Below are 16,642 nucleotides of genomic sequence, written 5' to 3' on the forward strand. Positions count from 1 at the left end.
TCTGTGAATGTAACAGAGGGAAACGGACAAAACAGTTTATTTTGTTTCATCTGTTCTCCCTCTGGGCACAGTGAGAATATATCTGCTGAAAAAAAACTCCGCATTGGTGACAGGAAGGGCATCCGGCCAGTAAACACTCAGCTCCATTCAGTTGCCCAAGACTCCACCTCACAAGGGATTATGGGGTCATTAAAAGAAGATGAGTAAAAATAGAGAACATCATTTAATTGTTCCTCATTCTTAAAAGGGTTGTGATGCGTCTTGCTCCTGTACAAAGGATTTGTTTAGTTTTGCCACCTGCCCAGTACCAGAATATCTGCTTATATGCCAGGCTGTTGTTTTGCACAAGTGTATAAAAATCACGTGAGCCAATAAAAGGAATAAATTCTATGCGAAGTACCGCAGGCAGGAGCTCTTGGAATCAATAAGAGGTTTTAGGTGGTGATTAAGCATGGATTTGCTGTCCAAAATGATCTACTTGATCATCTCATTTATATTATGAGTAAGATTATAATGTGGATACTGTGGCATGGAAGTTTGATCTGCCCCCCTCTACAATCTTGATCAGTTCACCCCTTCCCTTGGGGAGTCACTTTATTGATGGCAAATTTAATGCGAACACCGACTGGTTCTTGAACCGCAAATAAAATAACAATAATAAAATAAAGCAAAATCCCGTGAACTCTGACTTGACTTCATTCAGTCTTTCAGACCTACATTTATTATCATTTAGCTTCTGATTTCTCTTTTCCTGAACCTACTAAAAACAATAATACAATCCCCAAATATAAAATCAATCCTCCTGTTTTGTTTTGTTTTTCCCCATATAAGCAGTTTCAGTTTTCTAACTGTTATGTAATTGATAAGCACCTACTACTACTGATACGATAGAGGGACGTGGTGGCTCAGTGGCTAAGACACTGAGCTTGTTGATCGAAAGGTCGGCAGTTCAGCGGTTCAAATCCCTAGTGCCGCGTAACGGGGTGAGCTCCCGTGACTTGTCCCAGCTTCTGCCAACCTAGCAGTTTGAAAGCAGGTAAAAAATGCAAGTAGAAAAATAGGGACCACCTTTGGTGGGAAGGGAACAGTGGCAAACTAGATGTAAAATTAGCATCCGGTTAGGCCAAACTAGTCCGAACTGGCTGAATCCCACCTCTTGGTGTAGGATTCTAAGGTATCTTAGATAGGTTGTATTTTACCATAACACAATTCCATTCTCTTTCCTTTAGTCTATGAAAAAAAAGGAGAAATGTGTATTTTTTTCACACAACAGCCTGGCATCCACAATACGAATCCTTCTTCCCCGTATTGGGTAATCAATACCTAATTGGTATTGAGATTGCCAATTTATTTATTTTCACAAAATTTATATGCCGCCCGTCTCACCCTCAAGTGAGTGGCTTACAACAATATGGAGGCACAATATTAAATGATAAGAAGCGTTAAAAAAACCTGAAAAACCTTCAGCATTAAAATTAACCAAGAACTAGATCAAAAGGGATTGATACGAAAATAGGATGGAGGTGGGATATTCTCCTAATCTACTCCTGATATTGGAATGCTGCTTCATCACAATTACATAGGGCTATTCCGAGTGATACTGCTGGGAAAATCCTAACCATTTCTAAAGAAAGGAACACAAGTTAAAATAGAGAAGAAAATGGTAAGTGAGCACCTGTCTATCCTAGACAAGTTCAAATCACCAGGACTGGATGGATTACACCCCAAGGTTCTGAAGGAACTGGCAGAGGAGATCTCAGAACCACTGAACTAGATCTTTGAAAGATCCTGGAGCACAGAGGAACTGCCAGAGGATTGGAAAAGAGCTGATGTAGTTCCCATCTTCAAAAAGGGGAAAAAAATAGATCCAAGAAACTACAGACCTATCAGCCTGACCTCAATACCAGGGAACATTCTAGAAAAGATAATCAAGCAATGAATCACCGAACACTTAGAAGCAAACCAAGTAATAACCAAAAGCCAACATGGGTTTGTTAAAAACAGATCATGCCAGACTAATCTTATTGCATTCTTTGACAAAATGACAAAATTAGTGGACCAGAGGAATACTGTATAGTATAATTTACGTGGACTTCAGTAAAGCATTTGATAAAGTAGACTATAACCTACTAGTAGATAAAAATTATTTCAAGTTTGATCAGGGCCTCAAGGATGGATATCCACAGGATGGCCAAGATGGCGGCTGGGACTACATGATCAAATCTCCATTCTGTTTTGACCTGCAACAAGTCACGTACTAGGGTTTATTTGTTTTAATTTTAGTGTTCTGTGAAAAACCATCCCTTCTGTCAGGAGCCCAAGGATCAGGACCGCATATTAAGTTGCAATTCAAAAGAATTATTGATCGAGTCTACGCACAAGAATCTAGTTAAGTAAAATTCAATATTAAATTGGTGCCAGATAAGGGTGAACGGAATTCCAGAGGGATTGGGTTGTTTGTGGCAACGTAAGGATTTCAAACTGATGGCATGTTTAACTCCGCCCACCCCAGCTCCCCTGCTCTTCTCCTACACATTGCATTTTATTCGTAGTACATTCTGTTCTACAGTTGTTCCTTGTTAACTAGGGACAAACATATCATGAAATATTGAGATGTGCAAACCTTCCTTATGTCTGAATCCAGCCTGATGCTTAAAATTTAGTGCCTGGAGCTATTTTTTAGCCTACTAGCCTCTAGATATCTCTATAAGCATTCTTAGCATCCCAAGCTAGCTGGGAGTTGCAGACAACTGCAGATTATTGTAGAGCTTGAAGAGTAACCAAACAGCACTAAGTTGTCATATATCCCTAACAGTTTAAATTCCCTTATGACGGTTCGGTAGTGAAGCAAAATTAATACCAGAGATTGACCCCAAAAATAAAAAAATGGAGCTAGCACTGCTGTTTTTAGTTCAAGTCACCAGAAAGGGAAAAGAAAGGAAAAAAACTCCATCTTCCACCACAAGACAACATCTTTGTATATTTAGCATTTTTCAAGTCTTTTTCCCATGTCATTCGTTTCCTGCCTTCACGGGAAATGTGACGTCAGTGGAAATCTCGGTACGGCTGAAGAAAAGAAGAATCGAACTGAAGTCGGATAGAAGTTTAAAAAGATTGCTGGATTCCCATTTCTTTTTTTCTTTTTTTTTTAACCTGGAGAATGTTCTAGGCCAGGGGTGTCCAACCTTGGCAACTTGAAGACTTGTGGACTTCAACTTCCAGAATTCCCCAGCCAGCCATGCTGGCTGGGGAATTCTAGGAGTCAAAGTCCTCAAGTCTTCAAGTCGCCAGAGTTTCTAGGCAAATAAAGAGCGAGCAAGATTGTATATGTATAATTCTGTATCTACACTTGCTTGCAAAATGATTTCCTGAACAAAACAACTTTTAAAACCCAGTTCGTTCAGCGTTATCAGGGCATTACGTCCGGCCAAACCAACCTACGCTTCTCACTCTGCAGTGTTTCAGAGAGGCATTTTGTCTGACAAAGCTTTGCTCAGAGTTCAGGTTGAAAAGAAACAGCTGAATCAGTCGGAACCCGGGGATTGAAGCGTTGCATTCAGTTCCGGAAATGCAAAGAGCTCATCCACGCTTGATGAGTAAAAAAAAAAAAAAAAGAAAGCACAAATGTACAAAACAGCTGGCTAAATGGAAGAGGCGGAATGTGATCTTCCCAACAATTGCTTTGATCTGCATCAAAGCAGTGCTTCAGGCTGGATTGCAGCCAGTCGATGGGCCCGCACTGGATCTGAGTTAGGATGGATCCCTTGGAAGGAAGACAGTTGAGTTACATGGTAGCCATGCTCCGTGCATCAGATAAAGTGAGACACCAGTGCACAGAAGTGTAGGTCTTTTAATCATCATCATCTTCTTCTTCTTCTTCTTTTAATGACCCCATAATCCCTTGTGGGGTGAAGTCTTGGCAACCGAATGGAGCCAGCAGAGTGTTTTAATGGCCGGATGCCCTTCCTGTCGCCAATGCGGAGTTTTGTTCAGCACATATATTCTCATTGTGCCCAGAGAGAAAAAATATCTGCCTCTACCTAGGATTGAACTCACAGCCTCCTATTTGTGAGGTGAGAGCGCCACCTGTAGGCCACCGCACCACTCCTAGTGTACGTCTTTTAAGAACATGTATTAATCTGAAAAGGTGCTATCTGTAACCCAAGGGTGCTTTTTTGCAAGCGGCAACTGGACTTTCTGGTTTTTCTTTGAAGACGTTTCGCTTCCCATCCAAGAAGCTTCTTCAGCTCTGACAGGATGGCGGAGAAGGGAAGGATTTAGCTTGCAAACAGAACTGGTCATTTGCATCCTTCCAAGAGTCATTGAGGCTACTTGGAAGTTTATGACTGGGTGGTGGAAGATGGAAGGATTGATGCTCCTTGCAAACAGAACTGGTCATTTGCATCCTTTTAGAGAGTCGTTGAGGCCCCTTAGAGGTCCGACTGTGTCCTCAGGGTCACCTGAGTGGTGCAAATGGGAATGGAGTCTTCTTGGGGCTGCTGAAAGGACTGGCGTTGTGGAGCTGTGCTTTCTGCAGGAAGTTTCCGCCCTGCGTCGTGAGAATCTCCATAGACGTCTGTGCTATCTTTTTTTTAGGAATAAAATGGGACTGTATTATTCTCAGCCAATTATGGTCTCCCCACTGGCATCTCACTAGCTGGAAACAAAATACAGGATGAGGTGGGACAAAATTGGCACTCTGGTTTAGCGCCTCAGGAGTTTAAATGTAGTAGACACTACTACAGGTAGTCCTCGACTTACAACAGTTCATTCAGTGACCGCTCGAAGTTACAACAACACTGAAAAAAGTGATTTATGACCGCTTTTCACACTTACGACCGTTGCAGCATTCCCCCGGTCACTTGATCAAAATTTAAACACTTGGCAACTGACTCATACAGTGTCCCAGGGTTTTGTGACCTTCTGATACGCAAAGTCGATGGAGAAGTCAGGTTCACTTAACAACCATTGTTATTAACTTAAGAACAGCAGTGATTCACGTAACAAATGTGGAGAGAAAGGTTGCAAAATGCGACAAAATTCCTTCAACACAAATTTTGGGGTCAATTGTGGTTGTTAGTCGAGAACTACCTGTAGTCAAAGGAGCACACTGTCACAACACAACTGGATGTCCACTTAACAGCCATTTCATAGGTGGGTTTCAGCAGGTTCTGACCAGTTCTGGAGAACCGGTAGCGGAAATTTTGAATAGTTCGGAGAACCGGTAGTAAAAATTCTGACCCCCATCTATTCTCTGCCTTCTGAGTCCCAGCTGATCAGGAGGAAATGGGGACTTTGCAGTAACCTTCCACGCCCACCAAGCCACGCCCACCAAGCCATGCCACGCCACGCCCACCAAGCCACGCCCACAGAACTGGTAGTAAAAAAAATTTGAAACCCACCACTGAGGCATTTCCTCCCAAACATCATTTGAAGTCATACCACCCTTGACAGATTTAAAGTACTTTCCTTTTCCGACTATTCAGAAGGAATCCTGGCAGTTAGGATTCCCAGGGGGAAAAAAAACTTAGATAATTGTGACATTTAATCTGAATTTTATAAATGATGTCTCTTCCTGGAATGGAAATAAACTTGGGGTGGATTAGATTAGAACAGATTGTGGCATGGGAATTCCTGCTCCTTGGAATATGGCTTCAAGGCCGCATGCAATATAGAGAGAGTTTATTTTCTACTGATATTTTGATACTCTACCCAGAGACTGTTGTCTTTTTGTGGTTCTTAGTCCAAAAAAAGCAAACACAAACTCAGAAAACTGCTCTAAAAAATATATTACGGCATTTTTATACGCGGCACATCTGCCTGCATTCTTCATCAGTGGAGTATTTTTCAAGATGGATGCAGCTGTATTTCATCTCCCAACTTGTCAGTAACTAGAAATATATTTACTGAGTTCTGACCAAGAGTTTTACAATACAGTGAACATCTTTTATATCCTTGTCAAGCACAAATAAATCTGCCCAGAAATGAGTTCGTAAGTTTATTCCTGCATCAGTTCACACAATGCTTTCTCAGGATATCTACGCTTCCAAACTCCCCAGATAATACATTTACATGGAAAACAAAGTACAAACTAAACTAACACATGAAGAATGGTTGCAGGAACTGGGTGTGTCTAGTTTAATGAAAAGAAGGACCAGGGGAGACATGATAGCAGCCTTCCGACATCTCAGGGGCTGCCCCAAAGAAGAGGGGGCCAAGCTATTCTCCAAAGCACCTGAGGGCAGGACAAGAAGCAATGGGTGGAAACTAATCAAAGAGAGAAGCAACTAGAACTAAGGAGAAATTTCCTGAATGTTAGAACAATTGATCAGTGGGACAACTTGCCTCCAGAAGTTGTGAATGCTCCAACACTAGAAGTTTTTAAGATGTTGGATAACCATTGGTCTGAAGTGGTGTAGAGTTTCCTGCCTGGGCAGGGGGTTGGACTAGAAGACCTCCAAGGTCCCTTCCAACTCTGCTATTCTATTCTATTCTAACCACCTGGAAGTTACAGGCATGTTGAATTAACTAGTCAAGCAAATTAATTAAACAGGTACATTGAATTAACTTGTCTCCTATATTGGAGAGGTAACCCCAAAACATCGATGTTTTAGCCAATCGCATTGCATAAGAAGGAAAAAGAAAAAGAAAGATGAGATTTAAGAATTCGTTGCTACCTATTTGCCCGTAAAAATGCCTTTTAAAAGATGCAGCAGTAAATATCGTGGCTGCGTCAACATGGACGTGACACGAGCTCATCGTGTTTGTTTAACGCATTGACATCGCCATATTCCTTATGGTTACCGTCTGCGAGTGGTTTTTGAAGACTTTTTTTCCCCTTTTTCAGAAAATATTTTCTCTGTGTTTTGCATTATAGTTTCCCCCACTAAAAATATCCCAAGCCTATCTTCCCCTCTATTTCTTTTCTGCAGGCAGCCGGTTCTTTTGTTCAACTCCTGTCTGGAAGGGACAAGCCAGCCTTCTCCTCCTGTCCCATCTGCAAAGGATTCCCAACACAATTGAAACCCAAGCCACGTTTTTCTGATTTTGGAACCTCCACAAAGGGAAGATGCCTCCAGCCTGGGGCTGCTTATAGGCAGGGAGGCCTGGAATTCACGAAGAGAACCAGACGCAGCAAAGAGCGACTTGGGAAAATGCAAACCAGAGTTTCTCTCCTCCGCTTGAAATGGGTCCCAGTTCCTGAGATCTCTTTCCTCAAAGTTTTACTTTGAGAGGAAATACCAAGTACAGGCAGTCCTCGAATTATGACAACAATCGAACCCCAAATTTTTGTTGCTAAGTGAGACGTTTGTTAAGCGAACTTCGCCACAGTGGTTACCGGTAAGTAAATCCCTGCAGTTGTTAAATTAGTAACATGGTTTTGTTAAGTGTTAAATTTATGTTTAACGACAAAGAGATAAAGGGAGACTAGTATAGATGTGTTTCAAGCTATTTGAGTCTCGTCAGCTAGCTAGCCATACCCTTCTGAGATTCGAACCCGGCTAGCTGACGAGACTAAAAATAGCTTGAAATAGATCTGTATTAGTCTCCCTTTATCTCTTTGTCGCTAAATATAAATTTAACACAAAAATAGTTTGTTGCGGAAGCAACTGCCTGGGAAGCCCCCTGGATTAGGGCTGAAAGTCGAAAGTGGAAGCAGTTATGCTCCGTCCCATAATTGGGTAGACCAGGTTGCCCTGATAAAAAACACCCATGGTTTTGTTAAGTGAATCTGACTTCCCCATTGACTTTGCTTGTCAGAAGGACGCAAAAGGGATCATGTGACCCTGGGACACACGTCATAAATAGGAGTCAGCTGCCAAGCATCTGGATTTTGATCTCGTGATCGTAGGGATGGTGCAACGGTGGACAGTGTGAAAAACTGTCCTAAGTCACTTTTTTTGGTGCTGTTGTAACTTCAAACCGTCACTAAATGAATGGTCGTAAGTTGAGAATCTGTATTTCAGAATCTGTATGTTCAGAATCTGTAGTCCTTCCTACTTCCTCTATTAAAAGAAAATAGATACATAGAGTTAGTTTTCTTTTCCTAACCAATTTGAAGCTACTGGCTTGGGATCACCCAACAGTCTACACCAGTGATGGCTAACCTTTTTGCCGTCACATGCCAAAAGTGTGGGGAGTGTGCACATGCCTACACCCATAATTCAATGCGCCCCACATGTGTGCTCGACCCCATGCTCCCCCTGCTTTTGGCATGGCATGGTGGGCCTTGTAGGCCTGTTTTTCACCCTCCAGAGGCTTTCTTGGCGCCTGGGGAGGGCAACAACAGCCTTCCCCACACCCTTGGAGGCCCTCCGGAGGCCAGAAATGGCACATTTCCCAACTTCCGGTGGGTCCGGAAGGCCCGAAAATTAGTTGGTGCTCTGGAGCTGAGCTAGGGCAATGCTCACATGCCCACAGATATGGCTCCATGTGCCACCTGTGGTCTATACCCCCACAGGTCTATACCCACAGAAGACCTTTTAAAGGCCGAACAACAACAAAAAGCAAATAAATTATTGTTCAATCCTTAATTGTCTTTAGCTCTGGTGGTCTTTATTATCGAAAGCTAGCTAACTCAGCTCTTTTCCAATAAATAACATTTTTATTTGCTGCTTAGAAAAAGAAATCACGGGAAGGTGATTATGATGATAAATTCACAGGAATAATTAAAAATCTTCCGTGATGCCAGCTAATGTTGTGATTGCAAGTGTTTGAGCATGCAATTTTTTTTTTTTTAAGGTGCTTATTAGATTTTTCTGCTGAAATGACAGGACAATAAGAAAGGCACTGAATTTCCAAACAACCTTCTAACGGTATTTGATTTGGATTAAAATCAAAAGAGGTGGTAGCACTTGGCTATACTTGGCTGGACTTTAAAAAATGAAGCAGGCTTGTAGCTGTTGATCCTTGTACGGGAGTCCATCAACAGACAACCTCAAGATTGTACGTTGGAAAATATGTTTTTTTAAAAAAAATCCCCAAATAAGTCAATAGTAAACTATTTCTTCATTGATTGTATACACACACACACACAAAAAAAAAGCCACACCAAGAGACAAGCTGAAGCTAAAGGAAGCACAATTCATTTTTATTTTTTTTTGACACTAACTGCATATGGGTCAAATAAACAGAGACATTATCTCCACATCGGTCCAGGAAAAAGTCACAGTTCCTCTGGCAGGAGAAATCTTTGCAAAAAAGGAAGAAAAAGATAAAGCCAGATTGGCTTATACATATTCAGCCTGGGAAAGGCTAGCAGGAAGGAAACTGAAGTATGTGCTCAGTACATTTTGAAGGCATGAAGATTTAAAGCAAAAATGGCAGAAAAACATTTATTCATTTATCAATGTTACAGCTCGATATATTGGAGCAGAAGGCTGGTTAAACCCAACCCCCCCAAAAATGCATTGGATTTTCCATATGAGATGTTGTTTTTATCAAGTTCTGAATATACAACAATGCCCAGTATGGATGTAAGGTTCCTTATATGATCTCGTGAGCTGCTTCAAGTAGAGCAGGGAATAGAATAGGATAGAATAACGGAGGACCTTAGTCCAACCCCTCACCCACCCACTCAAGGAGGAGACCCTTCACCATTTCTGACAGATGGCCGTCCAGTCTCTTCTTGAAAGCCTCCAGTGATGAAGCTCCCACAAGTTCCGAATGCAACTTCTATTCCACGGGTTGATTGTTCTCACTGTCAGAAAATTTCTCCTTATTTCTAGGTTGAATCTCTCCTTGTTCAGTTTCCATCCATTGTTCCTTGTCTGGCCTTCGGATGCTTTGGAGAATAGCTTGACCTCCTCCTCTCTGTAGCAGCCCCTCAAGTACAAGGGGATATCCACCCTGGGCAATTTTGAGCCTTGCGGACTTCACAGCTCTCAGAATTCATCTGGAGAATTGGCTGGGGAAGTCCACAGGTCTTAAAACTGCCAAGGGTGGAGGACTTCCCTGAACTAGAGCCTTGTTCCAATCAGACCCAATCAGCAGTACTCAAGAAACAATCATCATCACCCAACCACTGTCTACGTCTTCTCTTGCCTCTTCCTGCTTCTTCTGCTTCTTGATCAGCCCTCTCCAAATCCTTCCTTACTGTTCCTTGTTCCAGAGTTGCTTTGAAGGGTTGAACTTGAAGGATCTACCCAACAGTCTAAGCACGAGACTTGTGTGGCTCCATCTCGTATGAGGCTGAAAGGAATATGTGATAAAGGATCATTCAACTCTATCCCATGATGTCCTTGTCCAACCTAGAGTTTAGTGAGGTCCTATGTAGAAGTATAATTCTTCTACGACGAGGGCCGATTTTGTTTCAAGCCTGCTAGCAAGCTAAATAGTGAGGAAATGCTCCCAAAAATCTGTAATTGAAATCCTGTTCCTGAGAGAAGGTTAATTCTGTTGAAATCCTCTTGAAACGAATCCAAGTATATCATGATGTTATTTCATGATCGAGCCAGAGATTATGCAATGTTCTTTAAATCATCCTGGGTCATGAATCAGAACGATACTAAAAATAAGGAAAGCAGCCGAAGGAAAGTAATTGTTCAAGTAATGATAATGTTCATTTGTTTGGGAAGGCAACGTGAGGTGTGAAGTGATAAGGAAATGTGTGCCGTTTTCATAAATCATTTTACAATGTGTTTCCAGACATTCAGCACCAACCAGCGAGGAAAACAGCTAATAATGATTAAATATTAGATTAGAATTCCGGTGTTAAGCCCAGAACTCTGATTTTATCGTTCTTCAATATATTTTTTTCTCAAGAATCACGTTTTTGTTCACCTCTCTTCTTGCTTTTCTTCCAGATAATACTTTGCATTGCTTTTAGCTGGCTGTTCAGTCTAATAGGACTCTGTATGGATTATCCTGACAATATATTTGGCCAAAGTCAATTGTGGGTGGAGCGGGGTGGAAAAGACTTTCGTTGTGAACTTATGTGAACCTTGGGAGCTTTGCCGTAATGTTTTCATTAGTGAAAGTAATCATATCAGGCAAATAATGCTGTCTATCAACTCTTTCATCCTCTGGTCGGAGATTATCCTCCTTGTGGTATCAATGTTATAAAATAAGAAATTCTGTTTTTTTCCCCCAGCCTCTGGATGGATTTATGTTCATTCATGCATGTGTCTCTCTGCGTGAATAGGTATATTCAGAATGTGGCTGATAAAAGTATTCCTCAATTTACAATTGTAATGGAGCCTGTCCAGTGGTGGAATTCAATTTTTTTTACTACCGGTTCTGTGGGCGTGGCTTGGTGGGCGTGGTGTGGCTTGGTGGGCGTGGCACAAGAAGGATACTGCAAAATCTCCATTCCCTCTCCACTCCCGGGGGAAGGATATTGCAAAATCTCCATTCCCACCCCACTCTGGGATCAGCCAGAGGTGGTATTTGTTGGTTCTCCAAACTACTCAAAATTTCCACTACTGGTTCTCCAGAACCAGTAGTGGTTCTGTGATGGTCTTAAAACAGATTATCCACCTGACCAACCTAATTTTATGAACTTTTTTTTGCAGTGGTGGTTTAAGTAAACACAGTCGTCCTAAAGTGAATGCTGCGATTGTTAAGAGAATGCCATGGTCATTAAACAAATCTATTGTTTGCAATGGGTCATTTTTTTTTTACCCAAAACCAGAAATAAATGTTGGTTTTCAGCAAAAAAAATATGTATAAATCATGGACACAGGACCAACAGATGCTGCAAACAGGTATGAAAAGGCAAGCTGGTTACTGATATCCAATGTCATGTCGTGTGACCTTGGAGGGATCCCGCTGTTGAAACCTCAGAAGTGGGTTGCAAACAGCCCCGGGGAGACCGGTTGTAAGTTTAAACGACCACTAAGCGACCAGTCTTAAGTAGAGGACTACTAAGGAAACACCATCTTTATAAAGACAGCATTATTTCTGTGACTTCTATGTCGAGATGATGTGTCAACCAGAAGAAACTATAGGTTCCATAGGTCTTTTCAAAGTTGGAAAGTGGCCGAAATGCTCAAACTGATGTTTTGATGACCATTTTTTAAAATACCCTTGGAGTGAATCTCAAGTCAGGAATGAGACCCCCAATGGAGCATCTTTCCGATAATTTCCCTGCATTGATTCCACCTTCATGCACTGCGCAGAACTTCAAAAATAAACCTTTTCTCTCTAATTTTTCCAAATGAGGCCAGCCTTTGATGAGGTCTCTGTTGTATTGGCCATTTGGCCACGGTGGAATTAATCCTTTTATTCTATCAATGGCTTCTCTTTAATTAAAGGACCGACTGTAGCGTGCAGGAAGATTACAGACGATCGTCTTTAATGTAATTTCTACACATGGAGGCCCTGATTGCGGCTTATTACATGCTAGCAAAATGCCTGTAATGACGGGATGTGGAAGGCAGGGTGGGCTTCCTCTTTTGGACCACACACTGTTACAGGATTAAGTGGCACATTGCACCCTCAACACAACGTCTCCTCATTCTACGGATCAAAAGATACAAGCAGCTACCTCTCTTTCCTTTCCTCCCTCTGAAACAGGATGGATGAAATGTTTGGGGGGAAAAAAAACCCAGCTCAGTTTCACATGGAGAAGAACCAGTTTGGACTAGTGGTGAAGGCACCTGGCTAGAAACCAGGAGACGGTAAGTTCTAGCCTACTTTTAGACAAGAGAGCCAGCTGGGTGACTTGGGCCAGTCCCTCACTCGTAAAGATAAGGCCGTAGGACCTTGCTTAATACATAGCCATAGCACAACTGTCACACTAGCTATTCACCATGTTTTGAATCTTCTTCAGCACTGAAACAATCTGTGGTTATCACACAGGGAAAGAGGTTGGAGCCAAACTTCACCATATCCTGGTTAATCATTGACACGGAGAACTATTTGTTAGGGAATCTTCCAATTGAGGGGTTCATGAGGAGAACCTCATGGCTAGTCTAGGGAAGAGAAGGACCAGGGGAGACAGGAGAGCAGTCTTCCAGTATTTGAGGGGCTGCCACAGAGAGGAGGAAGGGGGTCAAGCTATTTTCCAAGGCACCTGAAGGCCAGACAAGGAATAATGGATGGAAACTGATCAAGGAGAGATTCAACCTGGAAATAAGGAGAAATTTCCTGACAGTGAGAACAGTCAACCCATGGAGCAGAAGTTGCCTTCGGAAGTTCTGGGAGCTTCATCACTGGAGGCTTTCAAGAAGAGACTGGACTGCCATCTGTCAGAGATGGTGTAGGGTCTCCTGCTTGAGTGGGGGGTTGGACTAGATGATCTACCAAGTCCCTTTCAACTCTGTTAATCTAATCTAATCTAATCTAATCTAATCTAATCTAATCTAATCTAATCTAATCTAAAAGCCTCAATAGCTTGTTGATATTTCCTTCGCCACAAGGAGAAAGGGAAGGACTCTGGGATAAAGATGCAAATATGGGTGAAGTTCAATGATACCATCTACTTCCATGCACGGACGAAATGGGCTCCAATTTACCTGTAAGTTTCAAACTTACTGATTGTGGCCTTCTTCTGTAACTGGACTCTGGATCACATTATTCAGTGCACTGAAGGAAGAAAGTTCAATCGTCAAACTATTCGTTTTTTTGTGAAAAGGAGCCAGGATGTTGAACTCAGAAAGCAGGAGAAATAGGAAAGTAAAATGAGGGTGGGGGGGAATAGTATTATCTGTACTTTCTTCTGGTACAGTTGGTGGATATGCAGCTTCCTCTATTATGACTGATTAAGAGATAAAAGGAGATGCCTCATAATCTTTTTTTAAAGGCATTTTTTTAATTTTTAAAAGTATTTTTCAAAAAAGGCTACCGCAAATTTAAATTTAATTTAAAACTCCTGTAAATGAATTGGAAAATTATATTGGGGAGAATAGTTCATGAAGCAACGGATGGAAACTAATCAAGGAGAGAAGCAACTTAGAACTAAGGAGAAATTTTGACAGTTAGAACAATTAATCAGTGGAACAACTTGCCTCCAGAAGTTGCACATGCTCTAATACTGGAAGTTTTTAAGAAGAGATTAGATAACCTTTGTCTGAAATGGGTTTCCTGCCTAAGCAGGGGGTTGGACTAGAAGACCTCCAAGGTCCCTTCCAACTCTGTTATTCTGTTACTCTGTTTAGCATCATCCTACTTCAAGTTTTGGAATAGGAATAATAACTTTATTGTCACTTTGAATGTACACCAATCAGCACACATGAAAGTGAAATTTCGTTGGGTGTACCTGAATGAATTTTGTCTGGTTCAAACTGAGCAATCCTAACAACTTGCAGAACTAATGGGTTAAATCTGGAACAAGAAAGAAAAAAAAACTGACACTTCTGCAGAATGCTGTGAAAATGCAACGATTCCAATAGTTCTTGAAATGTTAAAAAGAGATGGAAAGGAAGCAGATATTCTGTAATTGCTTGTAAGGAAGGAAATCCTGTGGTTGAGCCAGAACAATTAGAATCAGGAAAGAATAATTCTATTCTTACATTAATCCAAGCATCCTCTATAATTTTACTCAAGGAACAATAGGTAGATGCCTCCAGCTTCTTTATAAAGCATTAAATCATGCCTGGTTTAACGGCTATGTTCAAGTAACAAAAGTAAAGAGCAATTTTTTTTAAAGAGGAAATCCATTAGGGTGATGTGTATCTCAATTTTTTCTTTAAAACAACCAGTCTGGCATAGGGATGGGAAAATATCCCATCAGATGTAAAAACAAATTCAATAGGAGAAGAGTACCAATTGACAGCACAAAAATACAGTTTAAAAACCAGTGATAGATAGATAGATAGATAGATAGATAGATAGATAGATAGATAGATAGATAGATAGATTTTAGATGTTAGATGGATAGATGGTTAGATGGATGGATGGATGGATAAGTAGATAGGCAAATATTGGTTTTAATTGGGTTATTTTAATTACTGGGCCGAAATTATTTAATTGTTTTTAACCTGTTTTTTAAATTTTATATGTTATGTTTTATCTCGGCTGTGCACCGCCCTGAGTCCCGCAGGAGAAGGGCGGTATAGAAATATAATAAAATAAATAAATAAATAAATAAATATGATAGAAATACATGATAGAGATGATAGAATAGATAGATAGATAGATAGATAGATAGATAGATAGATAGATAGATAGATAGATAGATGATAGATGGATGGATGATAGAAGATAGATAGTTGGATAATGCAAGATAGATAGGTTGATTTTAGATGTTAGATGGATAGATGGTTAAATGGATGGATGGATGGATGGAAGATAGAAGATAAATAGATGGATAATGCAAGATAGATAAGATGATAGATAGATAGATAGATAGATAGATAGATAGATAGATAGATAGATAGATAGATGATAGATAGATGATAGAATAATTTCATTGTCACTTTGAATGTATACTGATTGGAATACATTAAAATGAAATTTCATTGCATACAGCTCTCAAAGAGTCACCACCTCCAATATACCCAATATTTTGTCATGTATAACCATGACTAAACAAATAAATAAATTGTGCATATGCCCACATATATTATATGACACAGAGACCGACTGGAGAGAGCCTAATTTGTAAAGAGACCATTTGCACAGAACTAGCTTGGAAGTGACTAGGAAATGGATCCTGGCTGGGTCTGCTCCCATAAGGGTTGCCACTATCGAACTAACAAACATTAGGAAAGACGCTTTTGCATTCCACCAAGCTCGGTATTCAAGGAAAGTGGATAACAGAGGATCAGAGGTTATCGCCAACCGACCCCTATCTTCCTACAGAGACAATACGACACCACCTTGAACAAGTTGCCTATCTCCTAAGTAAACAATAATTGGGTAAATCGTCATCTTTATTCCCAGCAACAATTGATCTGGGAGAGAACCAGTAATGCGGACCAGACTTGGTTAGTATTTTGATAGGAGACAGCCTGAAGATTGTATGGCTGGAGGGTAGACTGGGAAGTAAACAACAACTACAAAATCAAGGGACAAAACTTCACAACGTGGCAATGAGAAACCACTTGAATCTCACAGCCAAGAAAATCCTGTGGACGTTTTCTGAAAGTCACCCTCAGTCTTCACACACACACAGCTTGGTCAGACCAGTGGCGGGTTGCTACCAGTTTGCCCCAGTTTTGGTGAACAGGTAGCGGCAGCGTTGGAGGCTCCGCCCACCCGCCCAGATGTCTCTGCACATGCGCAGAAGTGTCACACGTGTGCACCAGAAGTGGGTTTCAGCAGGTTCTGGCCAGTTCTGGAGAACTGGTAGCGGAAATTTTGAGTAGTTCGGAGAACCAGTAGTAAAAATTCTGACTGGCCCCGCCCCCATTTATTCTCTGCCTCCCAAGTCCCAGCTGATTGGGAGGAAGTGGGGATTTTGCAGTAACCTTCTCTTGGATTGGGGGGGGGAGGGAATGAAGATTTTACAGTATCCTTCCCCTGCCACGCCCACCAAGCCACGCCCACCAAGCCATACCACGCCCACCAAGCCACATCCACAGAACTGGTAGTAAAAACCACCACTGGCGTGTGAGTGCAGGCACGCCCACGAGCGAACTGGTAGTGACGGGATTTTAATCCCACTACTGGATCAGAAGTCTAAGACTGGTGGGAATTTAATAATTCAAGTCCTACTTGATTAAGGTAGCATCTAAGAATATAGGCAGTTCCAAGTGGA

Source organism: Pantherophis guttatus, chromosome 7 (genome assembly GCF_059756535.1).
Source record: "Pantherophis guttatus breed Tessera chromosome 7, ASM5975653v1, whole genome shotgun sequence".
Classification (NCBI taxonomy): domain Eukaryota; kingdom Metazoa; phylum Chordata; class Lepidosauria; order Squamata; family Colubridae; genus Pantherophis; species Pantherophis guttatus.